The sequence below is a fragment of the Amblyomma americanum genome, chromosome 10, assembly GCF_052857255.1.
Source record: "Amblyomma americanum isolate KBUSLIRL-KWMA chromosome 10, ASM5285725v1, whole genome shotgun sequence".
Taxonomy (NCBI): Eukaryota; Metazoa; Arthropoda; class Arachnida; order Ixodida; family Ixodidae; genus Amblyomma; species Amblyomma americanum.
The window spans coordinates 104,199,292-104,225,393 of NC_135506.1; the positions used below are offsets into that span (position 1 = coordinate 104,199,292).

The 26,102-nt window shown below is 47.2% G+C and overlaps 1 long non-coding RNA gene and 1 pseudogene across 1 annotated transcript; one reads left to right on the forward strand and one right to left on the reverse strand.

Annotated features, from left to right (window-relative positions):
• Positions 1–349: 349 nt before the first annotated feature.
• LOC144106379 (uncharacterized) lies at positions 350–24,871 on the forward strand. Its single transcript, XR_013308989.1, has 4 exons — positions 350–511; positions 15,512–15,652; positions 20,781–20,822; positions 24,838–24,871. It is a non-coding gene; the product is annotated as an uncharacterized LOC144106379 (long non-coding RNA).
• On the reverse strand, positions 3,704–6,935 carry LOC144107288 (uncharacterized; annotated as a pseudogene).
• Positions 24,872–26,102: the final 1,231 nt, after the last annotated feature.

The window sequence follows — 26,102 nt, forward strand, 5'->3', positions numbered from 1 at the left end:
TTAGGAAAAGTGAGAGGAGCCATGGCAAAAAACGTTTCTTCTCGGAAGAGATTCAATGAGCTGGTCGCTGTCTCTGTAAGATAGTTTCTATCCTAGTATGAGCAGCTCGCGACCACTACACCGGAATTATGCGCGTGATTATGACTACGCCTTGAGACAAACCACAGAGCTAGGTACATATGTTCTTCTTCCTTGAATCTGAATCTTGAAATCTCCATCAAATTTTCATCAACATTGTTCATTCGCTGCCATCGAAGCCAGGGGCGGCGCCGCGCGTGAAACGTGCTGCGTGCAACGAGCTCCACGAGAACCGCCGAGCCGGCCGACCCTCCAGAACGGTCGTAGCCCTCGCTTCGTTCAGACGCTTTTTTCGCTTTCGCAGTCGATCTGCGCCAGGCCCTATCTGACGATCTCATAGCGCGGACCTGTCCCTCATCCCGCCGGCCCAGCCTCCCAGCCCCGGACCCGTCCACGTCCCACCAGGGTCTACGCCTGTGCCTGTGCTGACACCGTGAGTAGTTGCGTGAGCAACAAACCTGCTGGTTTCTTTGCTGGCCACTTATGCGGCATTCGCGCCCGATCAAATCGGCTGCGACAGGCCGATTCGGAAGGCACAGAATTTCACCCTCGCTCGAGTAAACACTACTGTGCCTCGCCATTCTTGAAGCATCTCAATTATCTCAGAGGCATGGCAGCTCAGTGAATATGCATATAACGATTACTTAACAGTATTAGCGCCGGTTTGTCTTCCATCTCATGACTTTAAATGCTTCTACCTTACGATTGCAGAGCTGCGTAGTCCGTAGCGCGAGGCACTGTCTCAGGGCTTGCGAACCGAGTCAACATGCTTGCTTGCGTGACTAGGCTAGATTCTCTCGACGCCCAGCGCCATTTTTGGGCCTTTCTGGCGATGCTGCGCCTCCAAATCGGCAGCCGTAATGGCATACCCGCATTATTTTTGTGCTCTTGGAAATGAGACCATGCATTATTGCTGCGGTGCTTGAGTGATGTTCGGAATCCTTCCGCCTAAAATGAAATGGGACTGAACAGTGGCTTCTGCCTCCCTATATCGTGACCGTGGCATCCAGGCGCCCCAGTCGGCGGCACTCTTGGTGAAATGCCTCTTTGGCACAGTGATAGCTTCGGTTTAAATATGTCACATTCTAAGACGCGGGAATTGCTTGAATACGCTTAGTTAAAGCGGCGCCGCGTAGAACATGCTCGGTAGTTCTACCGCAGCATAATAGCACCTCGCGTTGCTTCTCAATTAGTTCGCGGCACTGCCCTCGGGTACAGCGGCGCACGCCCTGGGAACGTTTCTCGTAGACATAGAAAGCTCGCCTGCTGGTTGCCCGACATTCAACGCTCGTTGGTGTAGCTGTGCTTTCTCGTGCCATGAGGAGGTCCCGCTGCTTTTACCGCATGCGCTCGTAGTTCGCAGATCACATGTATTTATCGAAGTTGCAGAAATTTCGCTGTTGTTGTAAGGCATTGGAAAATTCGTCGGAACTGTCGTTGTGCACGACGAAGCACTACGTTGGCGTCCCCTATTTGGCAAGTGGATCTCTAAATCCTTTTCTCCCTCTTCTGCCAATCTTTTTTAGTGTAGTAGCAATACTGTGCGCGTTTTGATTTCGGGCATGCATAAGTACGTATGGCCCTGAAGCCTGCTTTGTGGCAGGCGGCCCATCTGCCCATTAGATTATGACTGACACCTGGCAGGCTTTCGGGGCAAATTCCTTCAGAATAAAGGATTTTAGGGGCAAAAGCCTTTAGTTAAAATTGCTTCAGGTTAAAGGCGTTTACGGTGAAGGCTTTCAATGGAACGTCTTCCATGTAAAGTTATTTAGGTTAAAGGGCCTGAAGGTAAAAGCATTAAAGAAACATTCCTTTAGATTATATGCATAGAGGTCAAAGACCTTTATGTTTAAAGCAAAGGGTGCATTTGCATTCGCAGCATGTAAGAACCTTAGATAAGAGGGTGGGCAAAAATGTTTAAAATTTTCAATTTTCACTTGTCTCGTTTATAAAAGACGTTCTTTCTTGCATCTGGTCTAGTGTCGCACTACTTCATACACAGTATAATTAAAATAGCGCACTGAGCCGGAGCAACCGGATTCGAACCCAACTGCGGCGACCACGTTTTGATTCATGCGAAACGCAGAACGCTGTAGTGTGCTGTTCGGTGTATGTGCACGTTCAAGACATTCAAGCGTTTGAAATTATTCCGGAGACCTCCACTACGGAACCTTTCTTCCTTTCTACTTTCACTCCCTCCTTTAGCCCTTCCCTTACGGCAGAGTTCGGGTGTTCACCGAGATATGCGATACAGTTTCTGCGCCATTTTCTTCGCTCAAAAAGCAATTTTAAATTTTGCACCTCCGATTTTTCCTCCACTGTTGGCTACTGCATACGTTTAGGTACACCTTTTTCTCTTAGCGTATACATCTCCTTTTTGTTTGTGCCTAGTTTCCTCTTCACCGCTTTCAGGGTGCCTCCGTTCGTTACAGCGTGCTCGTTTCTTTCGTAAATAATCTTCCTTATGTAGGCTACCTTTCATTTATTAACTTTGATAGCTTTGCCAGCTCTGCCTTGTCTATGGAGTTAGACGCCCTCATGCTTTCACGTATTATATTTCGCCTGCTGTGATAGGTTGCCGGTATCATGCCGTACCAACCTACTGCTTACTTCTGCTGGGCTTTTCTGATGGAAGCTCCGTGATGTCGAATATCCATGGAGGCGAAATTCTAGAGGCCCGTGTACGGTGCGATGTCAGTGCACATTAATGAACCCCGGGTGCTCAAAATTTCTAAAGCCATTCACAACGGTGCCCTTATAGCCCGAGATTTGGGACTTTAACCCCCCCCCCCCCCCCCCTTTATGAACAAGAAACCCATCTTTCCTTGCTTAAACAGTTAAGTCGCGGGGCTGATTTGAAGCCGAACATCTGTTCGGCAGCGTTATCCTGGATTAAAACATTTAAAATTGGTTTTTGAGGGCAGGAAATGGCAGAGTATGCCTCACATCTTTGGTGGACACTTGAACCGCGGCTTAAGGCAAGGGATACAGAGGCAGTAAGAGGAAGAGATGCCCTAGTTTAGGGCTCTTGAATAATTTCGACCACCTAGGTATCTTTAGCGTGCGCTGACATTGCACAGAACACGGGCACCTTTTGCGTTTCGCCTGCCTCGAAATGCAGCCGCCGCGTTCCGGATTAAACCCATGTACACCCGATCCACGGTGAAAGACATAGCTTAGGTGAGCGAACGCCGCCGCCAGCCCTCGGACTATACTATTGTGCTTCCTTCTCGCTCGTCAGATGGCGCTTCCAACTTGTGCCCGTAGCGGCGCCGTTCGTGGCTTTAGCACTGCGTCTCCGTATGCAGCTCCAAAAAAACTTGCGGTCATCAGCAGATTTTTTAGACGTTTGTTATACTGTGAATCATCGTCTGTGTGTGAAAGCGGCTGAACGGATGCCGTAGTTCTGTTACGCGAGAACTGCATGCGATTTCTGTGAGGATGAAAGTGGGTGTTTTCCGTAGCCCAGAAAAATTTAAAACCCAGGTAGAACCTTATGTGTTTATTTCACACATGAAGCAAAAATTAGTCACTGAAAAACTGGATTACGCACGGAACACCTAAATTCCACTGTTGTGTATGCAATCAAAATAACAAACAGTACACTCAGCTCGGCTGCTTGTGGTCACCCAAGTTTGGACATTTTACGCAAGTCCTGGCTTTTTTCAACGTGCTTGCGTTTCAACTGACGGCAGTACTGACGCATACGAAGGCTTATATAATAATGGAGTAGCTTGGCGAGAATGTCCTCCCTGTGGATAGTACAAGGGAAAGTGAAAGTGAAGTTCTCTAGTACAGCATCAATTGTTTTATCGTAGGCATCTCCCAGATTCGCGTATTTAGAGAAAAATTTTTCAGCTTCCATAAAAAGCTGATAGAGGTGCACGTTAGGGTGCGTGAGTCTGCCCCTTGTTTTGTAATTAACGAGCTCAGCTTCGGGCACCTTTGACAAGCCTTTCTGACCCTCCAGTGCTTTCTTGCACGTAGTGCAGGAGGTCTGATTGAAAATTTTCCTGGATACAAACCCTGTAACATAATAAATTATACACTCAACAACACTTGCATTGTTATCATCACACACAAACACTTAATCGCACTCCCAGCTCCCTTCATCGATTAGGCCGTCGAGCCGCTCTTTCAGCTGGTCCAGCTTGTTAAGTTCCTTCGATGCTGAGCTGTTATATGCGTTCTTAAAGTCAGCCAATGTCACAACGCCGTACTGTTCTTTCTCGGAAGCTGAACAGTTACCAAACCGCGGTGGCTTCAGGAGGGAGTAAAGCGACAGCATACGGTATAGTTGCAAGAACGTTGGGAAAATTGGATGTTCGTTTTGGCCACCCGCTTGTCGAATAACACCAAAAAAACATTCCAACGGGTCTTGATCCATTTTTCCGGTCAGCACATACCTGAAATCGCACTTTTTCAACAGGTAGATTGACAGCTCACGAGCAAATTTGAGCGTCACCCTTAACCCTTCCGTAGTTGACCGGCTTATGAAAAGATCTTGAGGAATTTCTTCTTTTGCAATTTCTTCCTCCCATTCGTCAAGCCAATCAGAGGCACTCTCAATAACTTTAAGATCATTGCAGCCTAGAGTCAGACCTTCTCCTGGAAAGCGCCGGTTCAGGGCATCAAATAAATTGTTCATAAAGATTGTGAACTCAACGGTCGGTTTGACATTAAACAGCCGAGGTGCTCCTCTACGTTCGTAAAACAAAGTTCCTTTTGCTACAGAATTGCTGAAAATTTGGGTTGCCAATTTCACTCTCATTTTAAGCATGTTGGAAGGATTAACATGGTTGTACGTCAATTTTGGGCATACTCTCAGCTCAGTTGCGTTTTTGGTGTCTGCTAAAAACAGGGCGTCGTAGCAAGACCATTTAGTGAACTTTCCGCCTTTCTTCAACACTTTTTTCTCATACAGACGATTTCGTATGCACTTGAAGAGATGAGGTGCGTCTGCGAAGACATGCACCTTTCGCGATGTATCTAGTGGATGATCAAAGGCATTTACAACATGCCCCAGAGCACCTCTGATTCCAAGCTGTCTCCACATTGCTCTATTAGTAGAGGCGCCATCACAAACAACACCACCAACTAAAAGGCCCGCTTGTTCTAAGTGTACAATGCACTGAAGCAGTAGCTGTGCTAGGAGCGTCCCTTTCGTAGGTCCCTTGGAGGCAAACACAGCCACTGGCTGCAAGTATTTTTCTCCGAACGGTGCGAAGGCGAAAACGAGCCCGTGATCAGCCGGCTCACTGGTTTGGCTGTTCTTCTCACCGAAGTCAACAAGCCCGGCACATGTCATTGTTCGTGAGTTCACCGTGATCTCCTTTCTGACTTGAATCTCGTCAAGAATGAGGATCCCTCTTCGTTGAAATGCTGGTTTCGGGGAAACTTTCATTTTAAGGGCCTTAAAAAACGCTTCGTCAAAACCACACTTCAGCCCCACTAAGCTGATGTACTTCCTGATAGTGGAAACGCATGGCAGAGGTAATATGGCATTGCTGCGCAGAAAAGAGTATGTCGCAGTGCTTCGGATGTTTAGCAAAAGGCACAGCAGCAGCGAGTCGTCAGTGTACCATATGTTCTGCGTCGTCGTGCATTTAGCTGCAGCAATGCACTCCTTTACAAGAAGCAACTGTGCTGCAGCTAAATCAACACTTTCTAGCTTCTCTGCGAGCCCTTCCTCTTTCACTTTTGCGAATTCTTGCTCAGTTTTTCAGCTGATTCATAAGCAATTTGTTTCGTGCTAAAAGTCGTGCTCGAGACCGCAGTTCAGTGGCTTTTGCATCGCGCAATGCGTTGATTCTTTCAAGTTGGGCAGACGGTACACCTTTCCTTACAGCAGAAAGCCTGATCCGTTGAAGCGGTACTTTCTGTTTTGCCCTTGCCATTTGGCGATCAGCATGCAATTGCAATGTTTTGTGGAGGCCACTGCATAACCGACATATGCCACCTGCAGGCGATAATAAAGGGCATTTGTTATGCCTCCACTTTTTTTCGTTGTCCACATAAGCACATTCTGGCAGCACAGACGGAAAGCTTTTTAAACTTGGTTCGCCGCAGCAAACGTTCGCATTGTCAAACGTTCTTACCATGCTCTCAAGATCAGATGTTGTTGAGACAGACGGGCTGATTCCTATTGCTGTGCAGTCGACTGGCCGGTCGAAAATGTAGGCTTGGACCGCCATATCTGAGTTTACGTGCAAAGACTTCTTATTAAATATACAGCAGCCTCCGTCACCGTACACTATGCGAGCATCAATGACCAGAACGTCTTTGGTCCCCTCTTCATCGATCCGATGTACTGCCCACGATGACCTTGGTAAGCACATGTTCGCTGCGAAGTCGAATAAGTCGTCGAATGAAGAGTGGTTTAGAGCTTCAGTGCCATCGCTGTTTTCCTCTTCGTGGCTTGTGGCTGCGGTCTTGGACACTTCCGCACCATGTGATGAGCCCTCAGATATGCTGGTGTAATTCGGGGGACGCACAGAAGTTGCCGCAGGTTTCTCTATCCGCTTCACTCTTTTTCGGAGACTCGTGATCTTCTTGGAAAGGTAACTCGGTGCTCCTTCGAAAATTGAAGGCACAGCGTCCTTGGTTAGGCCGGCTCTTCTATTCCCTGACATCAGAACGTGACCATCTATTTCGGAGGGCCACGTTCTTAGTATAAAATAATGAGCAAAATGTTTCTCACACACACGGTCCGTCCGCTGCAGCACGCGATCTTTGCGCGGGATCTCTCTTCTCCATGCCTCCAACCTGGCGTCGTCATTCGGTGGCTTGAAAAGTGATAACTTATCCCCACAAGACTTGTAGCCTGTCTTACAAAACGGCACGAAGCACTTCCCCATGTCACCAGTGCATCAGCAATAAACACGACCCACACAAAAGCGATATCCGGACGGGAAAAGGCGCGTAACAGCCGCTACGCGGGTAATATGATGGGCACAAGTGTGCATGGAAACTCCCTATAGCGGGCCACAGTTTGGTGCGGCCTCTCTTGAACTGCCGGCTAACTACTACATTATCCTCCCTGCACGGAGCGGCGCCTCTCCCTTGCCGTTCGCTCAGCTAGCCTACTCTTACACCGTGACCCGATCAGTAGCCGAGCACACAAACCACGGCGCCACTGCGATGGGTCCTGAATCCTCTAATTTCTCTCTAACCGGTAACTCATTTATGGGCTTCCACTTCACTAGTTTCTTCCATTCCCTCTTCAAGCCTGGTCTCAATCTATGCCTTACCATCCAACGGTCGCTACAACGTACGTTTTTGAGGACTTCGACATCCTGCACGATGTCAGAGTGAGTGCATAGTATGAAGTCTATTTGAATTTTAGCATTACCATTGAGCTCTCCCACGTCAATTTGTTGTTTACTCGTTTCCGGAAGAAGGTATTCGGTTTTCATAATCCGAAATTGTTTCTCTCGACTAATAACTCCTCCCTGCTATTCCCATAGAGCATAAGCCATAGTCGGCTACTGCCTGGTCTCCAGACTGCTCGTCCCCTGCCTTAGTGTACAATTCTCCCATTAGTGCAGTGTTCTGTGTTTTTACTTTGCTCATTGCTTATTCCATGTCCTCATAGGTTTCTACGATCTATTTATCACAGCTAGATGTAGGCCCGTTAACCTGCGTCACAGTGTGTTTGTACCTCTTTTTAAGCCGCACTGTCCTATAATAAAATACCAGAGAAGTCCTCTGTTGTCACGTGCAACGAAATAGCGCAGCATCTGTCGCATATCGGTGGACAACTAAACCGCGCTGTAAGAGAAAATATAAATGAGGGACTAAGATTAGAAAGGGAGAAAGAGGTGTCGTAGTTGAGTGCTCCGGAATTATTTCCACCACCTGGGCATTTTACCCGCCGTGGTGGCTCAGTGCTTAGGTTACCAGCTGCTGGCACATGTTACCTCGTACTGATCGTGGCCATGGCGTGGTATAAGTACAGAGCCGACAGAGATACCTCTTGCTCGGCTACTTGGCGCTCGGCTACTGATCCGGTGTTCCCGGGTTCGAAACCGAACGCGGCGGCTGCGTTTTTATGGAGGCAGCACCCTAAGGCGCCCGTGTGCTGTGCGATGTCAGTGCACGTTAAAGATCCCCAGGTGGCCGAAATTATTCCGGAACCCTCCACTACGGCACCTCTTTCTTCCTTCTTTCGCTCCCTCCTTTATCCCTTCCCTTACGGCGGGGTTCAAGTGTCCGCCGATATGAGACAGATAAGGCGCCATTTCTTTTTCCAAAACCAATTATTAATATTATTACTATTATTATTATCATCTTTAACGTGCACTGACATCGTAGAGCATACGGGCGCCTTAGCGTTTCGCCTCCATTGAAACGCGGCCGCCGCGGTCGGGTTCGAGCCCGGGTACTCCAGATCAGTAGCCGCGCGCCCTAACCACTGAGTCCCCCCACCGCGGCGTGTGAATCCCATACCTAGTTGTCGTCGGTCCGCTAATCGCATTCGAGGCCTTACAATAACGTCGCTACAACGTACCTTTCCGACAACTTCCACATCCTTCACGATGCCAGAGTGAGCGCATATAGTTTGAAGCCTATTTCATTCTTTGCGTTATCATTGTATTATCAAAGTGCGTCCACACCCTTCAACACTGCATACACTTCTTCTGTCCTCCTAATTCCACTGAGCCCTATGACATATCCCATTTAATACCCGATAGTTACTCGAACAGCCCTGCTAGGCTATCGTCTCTGCATAAGGTTCTAGGGGTAAACGGTGTCAGAATGTTTCCAATGGCGGCCTGTCCGGAGCCAGAGATTCAGAGAGACAGAGTGTATTGAGAATTTAGCTGACTATTCTGTGCTAAGGTTAGATTATTCCACTCCAGAAATGCATGGGCGCCGGCCCATGTTATGTTGCCATAAACAAAGTACAGTTTTTGAGGAAACCTACTTCTAAGCACAAGTGTGCTTTGTGCTGTGGCGCAGGACAGCGAGTAACGGCATGTGGTATCTGAAGTAAGAAGCATAGTCTATGCTGGTTACACCGGCGTGTCGTGCAGAGATGAAATCAATGCAAGATGCATTTCTTGCAGCGGCTTGAAGTGGGTTGTTATCTATGTGACCCCGAGTGATTCGCGCATGAACACTGTCAACTAGTCATTTCCTATCGTCGATGTAAAAGTCGCCTATGCCGTGCCATTCAATAGCCGCTAGTTCCTTCAACAGCACTGCTCACTAGCCTCACCGACTAATTTCACTGGATATGGTCCTAGCGGTATGCGCTACTAGATTATTTCCTGTGGCGCCCTGTCAGGAGCCAGAGATTCTAGCACCCTCCGATGCGTCACAGGTCTGACCGCAGCCTTTGTCAGTTGCTGCGCTGCGACGCGCGGCTGAGGGCCGACGTTTAATTTTGTTTAGCCAAGTACTACACCAGCGTGGCCAAATCTTTTTGTGGTGAGAGTGCGTTGTCGGTTCTAGTCATGATCAGGCCGCACCGTAATAGAATTCCATCGACACGTGCAGTTTTTCTTCTTCTAAAAGCCCGGTCGAGAATTGCGCGGCCGCGGAATTCGAATCCCGGACCTCTTGCACGCCAGCCGGATGCCCTGCTTGCACGTCACCGCTGCACCTTTCCAGCGCTTTACGTTAACAATCTCATACGAGCGCGAGCGTTCATGCATGTTATTTGAATATTGTAGGACACAAATCATACCCTCGCTATACTACAAAAAGAGCTCAACTACCAAATCTCCAAGAGATGTCTCACCGAGTGTACTTATATATAGCAATGTTTTCTTTGCCGAAGTCAACGTTTTAGCTGGCATTTATTGATAATTTGGGTTTGAGCAAAGTGGTAATGAATGTATCACCTGTCCCCTCACCTCTTTCATTTCATTTTCCCATTTGGCCTGCTATGCTTTATTTCCGCTCCCCAACTCAGGTGCTTCAGTATCGATGACAGATGTCGGGGCTAGCAAACATCTTTTCCTTCCTTTTTACTATTATTTTAATAAAAAAAAACCACTACCACCAATGTATCACCTTGGACGGTACCGAGAACGTTTACATTGGAGGAAAGACCTATGCTAGTAGACTATTTATGTTGTCATTTCTACACGTTGCTCGTAATTTTTGCATACACCCATTTGCAGAGGTGGCAGAAGCGTTCTTTTATTCAATATTTTTTATTAGTGTAACAGTATTGTAGACGTGCCCGTCAGCACATTCGAGAAGTGCCGCTATGTAAGAGCGCTCAAATTGCAGGATAGTTTCATGCTTTCATAAAAGAAAACCCTTCGTTCTCTTCCAACAGAGAAGAAACTACTCATCAGGCTTCTCCATTTCTTTAAGATAAAGTCCTTTTCCAGTACAATAAAAAGCGATATTTAGGTATACTTTGACGCTGTTTTTACAAGGTCAGCATTGGACGCAGGGCTTGCTTGAATAATGTCCAGACGACTACAGTGATTCGGGAACGTGCCTTAAGTAGGGTCCGCTTACTATCCCAAATGTTTCAAACACGACGGTTTGCTGGTTGACGAATAATTCGTTCCTGTTTACAGCTGCACTGCACACCGAGATTCAGGTTGGCGATGTGGCCAGATGAAAATTTATCGCGAGATATGGCATGGATTTTAGCAGCTGTCAGTCAGACAGTTACATTATGTCAGCGCTCATGCTTGTAACATTTTCAATGCATAGACCTAATGCGCACCTTTTCCTTAAGGCTCAGTGCATAAACTTTGCACTGCCGGTGCTCTGGAGCTGTAAATACAATTGAATATAGCTGTTTATTAACTTTGTTTTCTAAATGTTCCTTACTAGAACGATATCAGCAAAACACGGACTGAAGCTGCCTGCCACGGGTATTGAAGCGCTAAGTTTTAAAGCCAACACGACGGAAAATCAAGCGCCGCACATTCGTTGTAAAGACGACCTTTCGGCCTCGCTACGGGGGCTTTGTTCGCAATGAAAGAAAATTAATGAAGTTAGGTTATATCTTTCATGATATGACGTAAGCAGTGGGAGATTCTCAGGGACAGATTGTCTTCGAGGCGATTAATGATGTGTTATCTTTTCAATATGAAAAGATTTCAGATAAAGCCTTGTCGTCTTGCTCCTTACTTTTCTAATGATCCTCGTGCTACCCAGTCGATGGCATGTGACTCGGAGACAGCATGATCAGCCAGTGCATTTGTTGCCACGAGCTTGTTCTTGACATTATTGTGATGTTGCTGTAACCTTTTCCGCCAGTCCTCTGTTTCAGCAATGTAACCTTTATAACTTACTAGAAGCAACACAAAACCGCGCAGCAAGATTCATCCACTCGGCCTATTCCTATGAAGTAAGTGCCACAGAACTAAAATGTAATGTTCATCTTACAAATTGCGCAGACCGCCGTACTATTGCCAGACCATGCCTTTTTCATAAATTTTACTATCACCCCATGATCAAGTCTATTATCATCCCTGCCCACCGCATCTCCAGCCGCACGAACCACCAGAAGCCCGTTTACCCTCCCCCTGCCCGGACTAGTGCTCTCCTGTCATCATTTTATGTCCGCACTGCAAAGGACTGGAATGACTTGCTCAACACTGTCGTACTTCACTCCGACCCATCATCATTCAAAAAATCAATCGAATCAACTATGGGCCCTGAATTCCATTCCCTCATGTAATACCCCTTTAATGGGGTCTTTGAGGTTGTAATAAATAAATAAATAAATAAATAAATAAATAAATAAATAAATATGCTCATCAGTGTAGTGAATCCTGTACGCAATGCCCGGGAACATGTTCTTCTTTACTTTGTCTTTGACTGCGACCATCGCGTGTCTAAGCTTCCGCGTGGGTACATGTGTGACGTCGACTTCGTAAGATCGGAATATGGGGGAGAAACTTTTGCTTTCTCTGGGGATGTAGGGTATCGGAATCCTTTTTTTCTGTCGCTGAAGCTGCTGCGGTGGCGGCTGAGAAAGGCGATTCCCAACTTTCCGTACAAAAGAACTGGGTTAGCCCGAAGACGAACAGGTCACGGCGAATGGTACCCAGATCCGTCGCTTTCTCTTCCAGCGCAGAGCAAAGCTTTACCGCACGGCGGAAAAGTGAGGGGACAACGGATTTTTTGTGACAGGCCGGGTATACGGAGCTCAAGTTGAGGTACATGCCAGTGGGCGTGTCCTTCTGGAATACACTGAATGATATTCCTGGCCTATCGCGTATCACCAGAATGTCCAAAAACGAAGACTACCGTCTATTTCCTCTTCCGTAGTAAAATGTATGTCCAGTTTTATGCTGTTGAGGTGCAAAAGAAATGCTCTGAGCTGATTTCTTCATTATGCAGAAGCATCCGTCCACATAGCGAGAAAGACTTTCGGGCGCGGCATGAAGCTTGAGAGGCGCGATACTCCTTTGTCTCCATTGTCAAGTTCACTGCTGCGCCCATAGCCGTGCCATGGAGTTGTTTATATATGTTCTTTTGAAATGTGAGATAATTGTTCGACAGACAGAACTGAAGGAGTCGTCTGAGGTCTGGAACTTCATAAAAAGGAGCGTACCCATTGACCTGGCCATCAGGGTTTGCACAGATCCGCTCAAGGCGGATACATCCCTACCGGAAAGAACCCCAGACCTTAGTCGGCTTCTTCAGTTTTGTCTTTCAAACACCTATTTCATGTTAAAAGACAACATAATACCAGGTTCATGATACGGCTATCGGAGCATCAATTTCAGTCCCCACTGCTGCGAACTTGACAGTGGAGTCACTGGACTGACTGACTGAAAAACTTTATTTCCAAAATATATACAGGGAGCTAGTGGAGCGGTCCTTAAGGGTACGTTCCTTCCAAATGCTAGGTGGGCTGCCCATTACAGTAGCCCATTGGCGGTAGCTGCTGCTAGGGCGCGCCCGACCAGGGCCTTTTGGCTCGCCAGGTCAGAGCAACCGAGCAGGGCCGCCTCCCAGTCCTCCCGGGCAGGGGCGGAGATAGTGAGAAGATGTGGAGTTGATTGGCATGCCTACACCATGCGGTAAATGTCCGAAGACTTTTCACTGCAGTGCGTGCACTCCCCTGTGCACGCAGGGTAGAAATGTTTTATTATTGCCGGGCACAGAAGTGTTTTAGTACAAGGGCGAAGGAGTAAGTGTTCCTCCGCCTTCGTGAGGCCCTGGCAGGGCTTAGGAAAGATTGCATGGCCGAATTGGTAATACTGGATGATTTCCTTGAAGGCAAAAGCCGGATTAGGGTCGGAGTCTGCATCGGGGGGAGGCGAGGGTGATGCCCGGAGAGTGAGCGCGCGGGCAGCGGCGTCAGCTGCTTCGTTGCCCTCGAGACCAGTGTGCGCGGAGTCCATACTATTGTGCGGGACGTGGGAGCCCCGAGATAGTTACTATGTTGAAGAATTGGGTATGCCAAATAGGGAATACAGCCCCTTTCGATGTTCCTGCAGGCCCCCCGCGAGTCGGTAACGATTACCCGCGAGTCCTGATCGGCGGCGGCGAGCGCGATTGCCACCTCTTCTGCATGAGTAATGTCGCAAGGAGCACAGGTCATCGGCCCAATATTGCAATAAGATGGTCCCATTCTGGTCCTTTGTAGGGCCGGCATTTGCCAATACGACTCCAATGTTGGGCCAATTACTTGTGCTGCTTGGGTCTTGAGCTTTGAACGTAATTATGTTCACTGTGATGTTTTGGCGGACGACTGCGGCTGTGTACCAACCCCCGTGATGTGGGCCGGTGGCGTCCACGTAAAGTCACTGTAGTCCCGCGCCCTCTCAAGCTACACGCCACACCAGAAAGTCTTCCTTGTTATGTAGACGACTGCTTTTGCATAGTCAAGAAACCGGCTCTTAGAACATTCCTTTTGCACCTCAACAGCATTGAACCTGTCACACAGTTTACTACGGAAGAGGAAGAGGAAGTAGACGGTCGTCTGCCTTTTTTGGACATGCTGGTGAAACGCGACAGCCCCGGCATGTCATTGGGTGCACTCTAGAAGGACACGCACCCTGGCATGTACCTCAACTGCAGTTCTGTACACCCGGGTTGTCACAAGAAGTTGTCGCCTTGTTCTCACTTTTCCGCCATGCAAAAATGCTCTACTCTACGCCGGAAGAGAAAGCAACGCATGTGTATACCGTTCGCCGTGACCTGATGTCTTCGGCCTATTTAAGTTCCTTTATACGGAAAGTCGAGAATCGCCTAGCTCACCCGCCGGCACAGCAGCCTCAGCGACAGAAGAAAACGATTCCGCTACCGTTGGTCCCTGGAGTAAGCGAAAGCTTATCCCGCAGATTCCGATCTTACGAAGTAGACGTCGCACATGTACCTACGCGGAAGCTGAGATATGCAATGGTTACAGTGCAGAAAAGAAAAGGGTAATAAAAGAGAAGTTCCCGGGAATTGCGTACAGGATTCCCTGCGCTGATTGTGAGCATGTCTACATTGGTGAAACAGGCGATTTGCGTAAAAGGCTGCAGCAACACCAAAATGATGTGGAGAACAAGCGCGTGGCAACCAACGCACCGCCTGATCATGCCGTCTGGAAGGGCCATGACATCGACTGGGATGGTGCGAAGACAATTGAAAAAGTAAAGAGAAAGGCGACAAGGCTTTACATCGAATGTTTTCATATTCATACGAAGGCAAACACGCTTAGTCGCACCGAATGCAATCTGCCCCTGAAATTCTTCCACAGTTTCCGTGATATCATAAAATATATATAAGCTACTAACATTTATTTTGTTTCATTGTGAACAAGGCCCCCGAAGCGGCTCCAAAACGTCCTTTATTAACGAATGATCGGCGCTTGAAGAATTCATCATGAACATATCTGGCCAGACTGGATTCTGTGGAACCCTGAATTTCAAAGCCAAAACAATGAACCAAAACCGAACTCCACGTATACGAGTGGTGTTCGACTTAATGGCGACTTAACTCAATGCAGGCCACAAAGTGACTAAGGCATCATTGCATGGAAGAAAATCATTGGTTATTCGCCGACGTTGAGTTCAGAATCAATGAGAGAGATACGTTCGCGGCACAACCTACTCAGTCTATATCAAAGAATCGTCGAGGTTTGCACAGCGTGATAAGTGATAGCTTGAATTGAGGCACAAACTCCCTGTAATTAGCATGCGCGCCAGACAGCAGACGATGATGCCTTCAAAAGTTGTTGCTAGTGCAACGGAAAAGGGGAGGAAAATGTACAAGATTTCAGGTGCCTTCCGACGTTACCGGTACGTAGGCCGCCGTCTATCACGCAGCCCTCACGCAAACTTCCGCGGGTATGCTGCACAGCAGTCGTAGCAGCTGGCTTGCTTGTGGGCGACTTGTGTAGGCCATTATAGAACAAAAAGAAGACCGCTCTTTCCTGATCGTGCCGAACAAATAAGAAAATGGATAACACTCATGGCCTCTGATTACCTCTGCTTCGTTTCCTTCTTTTCAGCAGACCTGGGACGAGCCCTCCACGCCGTCATCTGACCCCTTGGCCTTGTTCCTCGCCTGCTTCATCGCCACACTACTAAGACCTTCCCCGACTGTGACATTACCCCAAATCGACTTCTAATACTTTAAAAAGAAATGAACCCAAGTACGTTGGAGTCAACGCACTTTTTACTAAACAGCGGATGCAAGCAGCAATGTGCACATGCTTCAAAGGCGCAAAATATGCAAGGGAGCGAAACGTGAATGAGGTGGATGGCGCTGTCGCGGACATAGTATTGACCACGCTTGAGTGTTCCACCTCTACCGTGGCAATGCGAAAGCGGAAATAGAAGGAGTCAGAGCTTTTAATCTTTAACTCGGAAAAGGGACTGGTCTGAGGTGCTCACAAAAAGTCGAGGAGAAAATTAAGATGTCGTCCAGGTAGCAGCGAGAAGTTTTTCATTTCAGCCCGCGGAGCACGGTGTCAATCATTGTTTGAACGTGGCCGGAGCATTGCACAAGCCGATTAGCGTAACGTTAAATTCATATAAGCAATCTTGTATGGCGAAAGCTGTCTTCTCTTTGCCCTCTTCATGCATAGGGATTTGCCAGTAGCCGGATCTTAGATTAAGACTCGAGAAAAATTGAGTACCTTGGAGACAGTCGAGGGCGTCGTCAATCCGAAGAAGTGGATAAACATCCTTTCGAGTGATGTTATTGAGGGCACGATAGTCGACACAAAAGCGTACTGAGCCATCTTTTGGACCAGCACAACTGGAGATGACGAACGACTTAAACAAGGGCTTATGATGTTGCGTTTGAGCATGTCGATTACATTATCTTGAATAATTTTGCGCTCTGTAGAAGACATGCGATACGGGCGGCGGCGAATGATGCATGATCCGTCAGTGTGAATACGATGCCTGGCTGCCGAGCTTTCGCCCAAAATTTTTGACTGGGTATCAAAACAAGCGCATGTTTGATCAAGAGGGGTAGCAATTCTACTTTTTGAGCAGGCGAGAGATCGTTCCTGATAGTAGCGGAAATAGCTGTAGGAGAAGCATGGGACGAAATGGCGAAGCTTGATGGAGGCGAGGAAAGGACGCTGACCGGTTGAGCGGTAGACACAGAATCGACTTTAGTGTCTGCATGCAGACCAATGGGCACCGACGTAGTATTGAACGCAGTCAGAAGGGCAGTCCCATTGACGAAGCGAAGAACGGATGCGACGAGAAGAATGCCCCTGGAGAGAAGACGGGGATTAGGTGTGGCGAAAACGTCGCCAGAATTCACGTGAGCAGAAGCAACGGAGAGGACACCTTCGGAGCCTGGATAAAGTACATGGTCTGCGGTGTGTATCATGTGATGAGATGGCACTGCAGGAGCGTCAGAAAGATCGGATTCAGCAACTTGCAAAGGAGGGCAACATGTAATGAAAGCTTGAGCGGAGTGGAGGAAATCCCAGCCGAGGATGAGGGGGTGAGCACAGGAGGGAAGTACAGCGAACTGGATGTGTTGCAGGATGCCGTTAATAGTGACTCGTGCTGTACACAGACCGGAACGATGCATTCATGCTTCATTAGCAGCACGGAGAGAAGGATCGCAGTAAGGAATGCGCACTTTGCGAAGATGGGAACACAAACCAGAACTGATGATGGAAACAGCGGCGCCCGTATCAATCAATGCTTCTACAAGACTGCCTTCAACATCAACGGTTAACAGGTTCGATTGTGGCGGAGAAGGAGTTGAAGGGTGGGCGGTGGTGCAGCTTTACCTCCGGAAACTGCACAATTCAGTTTTTCGTATGGCGACCAGGGGTCTGAGAGGCTGGACGTAGAGGCGATGGGGAGCGGCGGAACGGTGTCGGGGAGCGGCGGGGCGACGACCAGACGTTCGACGAGCGGTCTGGAGAGGGCGACGCAGAGAATCGGGGAGGATCGTTGGGAAGAAACGTTGCCTGGCAAGGATACGACGCGTACGTGTCGTCGTGATGAGGAACATTAGCGGCAAAAGTGGGGTGGTAACCATAAGATGAGTAGGTTTCTTCTTTGCGGAAGTGACCAAACTGGTTACGCTCGTCGCGCTGACGCCGACTATAAACACGGGCAACATGTCCACGAATTCCACAGTAGTAGCAGATATGACGAGGCGGAGACGGCCGCCAAATCGCTGGATACATTTCGGGTCGCTGGGATAAAAAGGTGACAGTCTGCTGGGCGGGAGGCGAATGTGAAGGATATATGGGAGGAAGGGAGACCCACCAACCTGGGCATATGTGGGCACACAAAGGGGTACAGGTGGTTCGAGTGCCGCAGGGCGAGAGACGAAAGCGAGCTCGTCCTTGATGAGATTTCGCAATGGCGATGTCGGAAGCCGGTGCTGATGGGATTCCACCGGCGGTAAGGTGAAGCCATGCAGCTCCTCTCGGATGATGCAGCGAATGAGAGTGGGCAAGTTCACAACGGCTGAAAGGCGGGGGTCCCCAGCGTCTTGCAAGCGGAGCAATTGGAGGTTGTCAAGACGGTGACATGTGGTGCGGAAATCGTTGACTGACTTAGGATATTGGCTAACAAGCGTGGTAAAAGCAAATGAGCCGATGCCTCTTAGAATGTGACGGACTCTATTGCACTATGACATTGCACTGTTGACACGTCGACACAGGCCTAATACATCTTCAATGTAAGACGTGTAAGATTCGCCGGGCATCTAACGCATCTAACGCGCATCTTTTTTTTGTAGATGGCCGGGCTTGCACCAGCAGTTCCAAAAATTTTCGAGGTAAAGTGGGTTCAGTCCGAGATAGCATCCTTGTGATTGATGAACTAAGTCTTCGCCACGGCGGTTAAATAGAATGAGACGTGGATGAGCTTGATGGCAGAGTCCCAACGAATCTAGGCACTTACAGGATTGTACTGGTCGAGCCAGACCTCGACGTCATCACCACAGAGGCCCGCAAATGTAGTAGGCTCGCGCTGAAGGGTGGTGACGGTCCATGTCTGGTGTCCAGATGACGGAGGGGCAGCAGATGCGTTGGAGTCAGGGAGATGGGCGGAGGGATCAGCAGGAAGGGAAATCACACCTGCCGAGGCACTGGCAAGGACAACGGAGGCGTCACTGCGATGTTGATCGACGGTTTCCATCTTTGGAGAAGGTCCGATCAGGCGACGACCTGCAGTGTTACGATGGAGAGGACGCAGGATGGAGAGCAGCCTCTACCACTTGTGAGACTGTGGACAAAGCAGGCTTAATTGCCACTGGCAAGTATAGCGGCCACTCCTCCGAAAACGAAGATGCGTGATGATGATGAATATTTACAGTTTAAGACGAGGGTCGTGCAGTCTGCTTACAAGCACACATAAGACACATAAGAGGCAGATGGGCCACCTAGGTCACGTGACCTTGCGAAATCGTCACAACCAGCTTACAGGATTGTGTGCAAACCACCTATTGGGCTCGGTGGGAGTTAAATTATTGATTGGAAGACGAAATGAGCAATCTGGGTCTCACAAGCCACATCGATGGCTGTACTTGAAGGAGACACCTGCCGGGGCACATGGCTTACCCGCTTTACCATCGCGCGCTTTGATAGGGATGAGGACTCTGCGATATATGAATGTAAAGGACAGAAGGGGCAATTCCGCTCATTTGAGGATTACCCCACAAGCGGTATAGCACGAGGCTGTCGAGGCGGAAAGTATCCCTTGCAGCTTTTCACCGAAATTAGCCAGCTGTCGTTCCTCCGCGGTAAGCTTTGGTTCCTCATACTTAACATAGTGCCAGCAGCTTGACTATGATGCCATCCAATAAGGTAATCTTACTAATGGCGCGCAGAGAATTCAAAAACAGTTTTAAAACTAAAGCAAGCAGTATAAATAGCAAAATGGGTGGTTTAATGTCCCGTAGCAACACATGGGCTTTGAGGGACGCCGCATAGAGAGCTCCTGACTCGTACCTGAGACTTTGACGCCCCCAAAGAACAACCTGAGCCATGTGCAGACATCTCGCAGTCTCATCTGGCGGCTGCAGCGGGTAGAGCTACGCATGTCTCTGATCACGACACTCTCGGGGAAAAAAAGATGGTAAGGAGCTAGCGCTGAGAAATTTTTGATATGCCAAATTTAGTGTCAGTGCGGTAATTTTTTAGCTAGACGTAGACGCTGTTATCGATGCTAGATTGTGAGACAGGATGAATCAGTTGCATTTGTGGACGGCTAACTGAATTACAAGAAGAAAACTTCGAAGGAATTGACACTGTTGGAATGGACTGATAGCTATTGAATCTGCCACCTTATAATTCATCTTGTTAGAGCCGCTTTGAAAGTATAGTTTCTAGGAATAGAATAAACCAGTAATAAATGCAGACCAAGATACACAGACAACCTGGAGGGTTAGAATCAAGCGCAAAACCCCTTTTTTTAAATCTTATGAAAATTGTTTGCATCATCTAGCTTTCCTTATCAAATTAAGGGAACATTAGTGAGCCTACTCAATGATCAGCAGGCTAACTATGCCATTTGATATCATAAATGCTCATCTCGCAAGCACTAAATCAGTGAATTGAAAAAAAAATCACGTCCCCCCAAAGTGGCGCCCCTCGAAGCGCATATGCCTATTTATGACGTACACTCGCATAATACGCTTGTGCCTTTTTTACGATACGTGGCACATACGGTAAGCGTAGAAGTTATTCACACTGGCTACGTTAGTACATACCGATTTCTCTTTACCAAGTAGGCAAATGTGGCATAACCTAATTCGTTAAGGGCATCTGGAGGACAAATGCGAACCAGGATGGTATGCTGCATACTAAGGCAAGTCTGAGTGCTCGAAAGCATTCCCGTTTCCGCTCGGATCACGCAGCATTGGTTTGAGTGCAACTGCTTTCAACCCGCGGGCGGATGCATGCTGCATAACAAGCCTGTATGCAACGGAGCCAAAGATATCAACCTCTCGTAACATATGTCCGTGGCCAGTAAGAGTTCAGTGGGTGTGGCCGCAATTTTGTGCGCCAGAAGCAGCAAAAATTCTCCCTTTTTGGTCAACATTTACTCCACGCTTGCTCTGCTTGTGCCCAGGGTAGTTGCGCACCTACTCCCAAGCATTCACTGATCTCCGTTAAGAAAATTTGGAGTCTGGCCTCCGCCCGCAGCACCACCGCGTTCGCTCCCACGCTTGTGGCATTCGTAGGAGCTTCCATTAATTTTCGCCTAATAATAAACGAACATTTTTCCTAAATGGTGGGTGTTGAAGTGAGTTTAAACGAGGCCTTATACTAATACCTTTCTTTCTTGCAGACGAGACAAACGGTAGCAGCAGCGCGCGGCCGACTATGGCTGGTACGTAAAAACTTATTTCCCTGCCGTGTCAATTCACTGAAGTTGCGCAAAAATACACTTCTTTTAATTGTGCAAAAGGGGACAGACCTGCAAAATTGGCTCAGGCCCAGGCTGGCAAATTAGAGTGCATGTGGCCGGCCAGCTGTGTTGTTTAATATTTTGTGTGTTTGCTGTTACGGGGAGTTGCATTAGCGAACTCAAAAGAGATGTTAGCACTAATAGAAAATAACGTACGCCGCTCAGAATATTGCTGTTCTTTTTTTTTCAAAGGTTATTTTAAGAGCATGTTTCGAGCTTTCTCCAAAGTGTTTGTGTTGTGGCTTTTGAAGTTCAATGATGTGTTCGAAATATACACATTGAGAACTGAAAGCTTTAGCAAGCCTGCCATAGTTTGATCTGTCATGTGTTCAAGATGTTAAAAAGTGGCGTTCGCAAACCTATTTAATTAGCAACAAAAGGATTAAAGGCGTAATTTTTGGCATTGAACGCTCCTAACCCCCGGAAGCAATATAAAAGGTAAGCGACAGGATCGAGAATTAGACTGCGTCAGAAATGAAAGGAGCCTTGCGACTCAAGGCAACTAAGAATGCGCATATTGTGCGGAGGTGTGCGAATTTCTTCGCCCAAACGATGGGCGCCGGTGTTTGAGGCTCGTAGTCCGCGCAATATAGTGTACTTCGTTTTCCGTGCCCTTTCACTGATTTATAGGAGACCCTAAATTAAACAGATTTTAGTAAAGCAATGGTGGTATTGCTTTGAAAAGCAGTGGGTCGAGAAGTTGGCTTTTTGAGCATATGCAGCTTTCTTCGCTATGTGGTGTCCTTATCATTGAATCGCTAAATAATAAGTTTTGTAGAAAATAGGATTGCTTGTTTATGCTTGGTTGTGCAAATCAGTATGCATATGTATAAAACTGACTATTTCACAAATGAAACCGGACTGACGTCAGTGGCCTATAAAACACTGAAGTACTAACGATGGAATTGATGTAGCCGGACTGCTTGGCAATCTCCGCAGAAGACTACGGATATGTCGAATGCTTTTAGGCGTCATTTATCATCTGGTTTGGTTAATATCTTTTCTATTAAATACGGGCCTCAAGAATGGCAGTCAAATTAGAAATTTCAATATTCATATAATAGTACTCCCAAAATTACTATGCTAGCAGCCGTCAAATTTTTTTTCGAAGAATCGTCTGCCTCTACAATTTCGAAAAAAATGAAATTAGTACCGGGGACAAACTGGCGGAGGATGTGCTGCAATGAAGTTTTAAAAATATCTGCTGCGTTTGCTAGTTGCCAAAAAGACTGCCTATTTCTAAAATTATGGTTGTTAGCATAGATGGGGCACATCCGAGAGAAAGCCGCCTATTCGTAATGTATACTTGTGTACAAAGGTCCTTAAAGCATCCGAGCCGTGTGCGCGTTTTAATGGCTCGTTATACTGCCCTATATTGAATAAATGAATCTTGGCGGTCTTTTAAAGCTTTACCTGTTTGAGCAGTGTAGTCATTACTCATTGCTTGCTCTTCAGAGCAAGCTTGACCGATTAGATCAACCACAGGGGTTGTGCTGGATACACAAATTTGAGTTAGGCAAGAAGTTGTGGGAACGCAGTTTGATGCTGTGTTGAAAATAAAAAAACCTTCTTATAGCCCTGTTGCCATCACATTCGGCCGCTTAGGGCAGGGATGTTTTAAAATAGTTGCCGGGACGTTTTCGAGTAGTGGTCGGGCAAAAAGAGCACCGTATTCCGGTTAATGGTGTGTCTTTAGATTTCCTTTTAATGAGGGAGTAATTACTCGTCGGCATCCACCCAAGCGCAGCCATACGGCTACAAAGGAAAGCTGTATAGCTTTTCTCAGAAACTTCGAAGTTAAAGAAAACTCGTCCTGGTCTAGGGTTCGAACCCGGGACCACTGCTTCACCGGAGCAGTCGGTCTACCAGTTGAGCTAACCGTGACGGCAATCTTATGTTAGGTTAAGAGCGAATTGATCAATAACTCGAAGTGCGAACAGTGTTCATCAAATGTTTAGGGGAAACCCCAAGGTGGGGTAAATTTGTAATAAGGGAGCAGTTACTCAATGGCATCCACCCAAGCGCAGCCATACGGCTACAAAGAAAGCTATACAGATTTTTCTCAGAAAATTCGCAGTTAAAAAGAAATTCGTCCTCGTCCGGGGTTCGAGCGACTGCTGTGGTGAAGCGGTGGTTCCTGGTTCGAGCCTCGGACCAGGAAATTTTTTTTGAACTGCGGAGTCGGTGGCAAAGCTCTATAGCATTCCTTTATAGCCGTGTGGCTGCGCTTAAGTGGATGCGAATGAGAAATTACTCCCTTACTACCAATTTAATCCACCTTGGGGGATTCTCTGAAACATTTGACCAAAACTGTTCCCACTTCGATTTATTGATCAATTCGCTCTCGCCCTACCATAAGTTTTCCGTCCTGCTCGGCTCGATTTGTAGAGCGACTGCTGCGGTGAAGCGGGGGTCACTGGTTCAGAATTGCGTCTGGACTGGGGAACAGAAGGGTCGAATGCAAGTGGCATGACATTCTGTGCAGAGTTCGCAGGCGGATTGTATGCCCATGCATGCATGTGTGTTCCTTAGTGATGCATTATCTATCAATAGTCAGCCGTAATTTCAGGTTTGAATTCGCGTGTAATAAGGAATTAAAAGCCGAAACTTCAGGCTATTTGGACGAACTATCGACTCTGCGGACTTGATTTTGGGTGTTTTTCAGATACCAAGAAACGCCTTGCTACTGCCACTTTTAAATTTCGTATACTGCACAACCATAGAAAGCGGATTGTTGGATTATCTGGTGATTCGTTGCTGATAACGCTGATGATGCTGGTACGGCTGCTCGCTATTTAAGGGGACAGTACAATGGCAGGTCCTCTGGCATACACTTTGCCTTGTGCAATGAAGTAAAGTTTTTTCTGACAGAATTAAAAACTGGACATTACTCCAGGCATGCAAGCGTACTGCAAACTAAGGTTAATGCGTTATGCACTAACAGAGCAAGTTACTTCATTTGGACGACTGTGGCAACGCTGTCACCATGCACAGCCCGAAGCCTTTAACTCAAAGGAACGCTTTCACTGGGGCAATTAATCCTGTCGGACCAATTAACTTAAATGCAGCTTCTAATAATACACTCATAGACGATGTGGATTAGTAGACAAGCACTGTACGAATTTTCCCAATTGTGTATCCAATTTATTATAAGGATATTTCTCTCTACGCTATTGTAGAAAGTCGCGTAGGCACAGCCGAATGCAGCGTAATGACCTCTAAAAGCAGTCAAAGGGCGTTGTAGCAAACTACGGTTTTGATTATTTATTAAGGCTTGTTTGTGATCAGCCTGACTATGTCCACTGTAGGCCAAAGGTCTCTCCCATATCTCTCGAGTTGACCACCTTTTCTGCCATCTGCTGCCATCCTAATCAACATATTTAATTTTAATCTCATCCTCCCATAAATCTTTCGGCCACTCCCAAGTTACGCTTGTGTTCTCTTGAAATAATTTGCCACCCTTAAGAACCATAGGTTATTTTCCTTTGCATTACATACCCTGCCGAAGCCTAATTCTTCCTTATGGTTTCGACTAGAATGTGATTAACCCGCATTTGATCCCCGACCCACTCTACCACCGTCCTGTCTTTTAACATTACACCTATCATTTTTCTTTCCCTAGCTCGCTGCGTTGTACTTAAGTTGAACCCTTTACCTTGGCATCCACGTTAATGCCCCATAGGTATGGGCAACGCATACAAGTCATGTAGAGAAATATACGATTTTTCGGAATAGAAGAAATTATTTATGCGTAGATTAGATATGGAATGTGTTGGAACTAGTTCGAAGTGCATAAGGAAACAGAACGATGCAGTACATCTGGTACTATGGGCACGTATAAATATTAAAAATTAGCTCTGATCGATAAAACTATCTTGTAATGCTGATTTTCTGAGTAATATTTATGCAACTATATATTGTTTTCTTTTTGTATCAGCGTCCACCACCACCACCATGGCCAAGCCCACCGGTACGTGCAAAACATTTGCTTCAACGCGGAACAAAAAAAAACCGCGTAGAGCACTGCTGAAGTTTTCGTGAAAGGTAACCAGGCTTGCGAGACCACCGAAGATGAGCGCTGTTTGCTGAGCGGTGCGCTGCCCCTGTGCTCTCCGAATACATGAAACGCGGTAAGGAAAGCCTGGCTACGAGTGGGAAGATGGTAGCTAGAATGGACCTTATCGGTAAACAGGCAGGCCTATCTCTGCCTTTTTTTTGTACACGCCTGCCTGGGCTCGGGCGCGGTAGTGTTCGAAACTAGGGCTTTAATTTGCCGTCCGCGTGACATCCACCTGTCTTTTTGCTATCTTTCTCTATAAAGTGGTTTACTACTTAGCGTGAGATTCTGCAAGAGTACAACCCCGAGCTCGTCACTGTTTTCCACGAGATGCAAGGACTACAGAACACGTGCAATGTAAATCTCGCGCAGTCTTGAGTGCATGCGTATAGGGCCGGTCTGTATCGTGGTATTGCAGATAAGAAGAGAGAGACAGAAAAAAAACCCACAAAATTAACCCCACTGATCTCGCCAAACAGTCCAAAGATTCATTATTCGAAACTCGGTTTTGTTCTGAAGTTATGTGTATGAAGATTCTCCCTTAATACGAGGTTTGCATGCATCGATAAATAGTACGCATCGGTGGGTTATGAACGCAATAACAAAAACTTGACAAAAAAATTTGAAAGGCAGTGTCTGCAGATAGCGTGCATCTAAAGTGCCACATCTCGCGGTAGGAGGAGCATGACCTTTGGCATTTTTTCCTTTATTCTCAGCAGCGACTGGTGTAAACTGTGGAGATGGGAAGAGGGCGCGGGTAGGGCTGCCTACGTCCTCTTTGTAAAATAGCACGACTGGCACCACGTGCACTGCACGCCTCCATGAAACAACTCGTCCCTCCACGGACACACTGGTGTTATATTTTCTCAGCGCTGTTATAGCCATGTTATTCGGGTAACATCACCGTATGTTTCTGCTCTTTTCGATTTCAGGGGCCGCAAAAAGGGGTAAGCCATCTTTGAACTCTCGATGCTAGTAACTTTCTTTCGTTCCTTTTGCAACATTTTATTCTGTCCAATGGTGAGAATGGATTCAAGTCTTCGGCGTCATACATGTCAAAGATTCTTGGATAGAAATTATTCATATTTGAATAAACACTGTAAGGTACTTGTACAGAAATAATGCAATGTCCCATTCTTCAAATG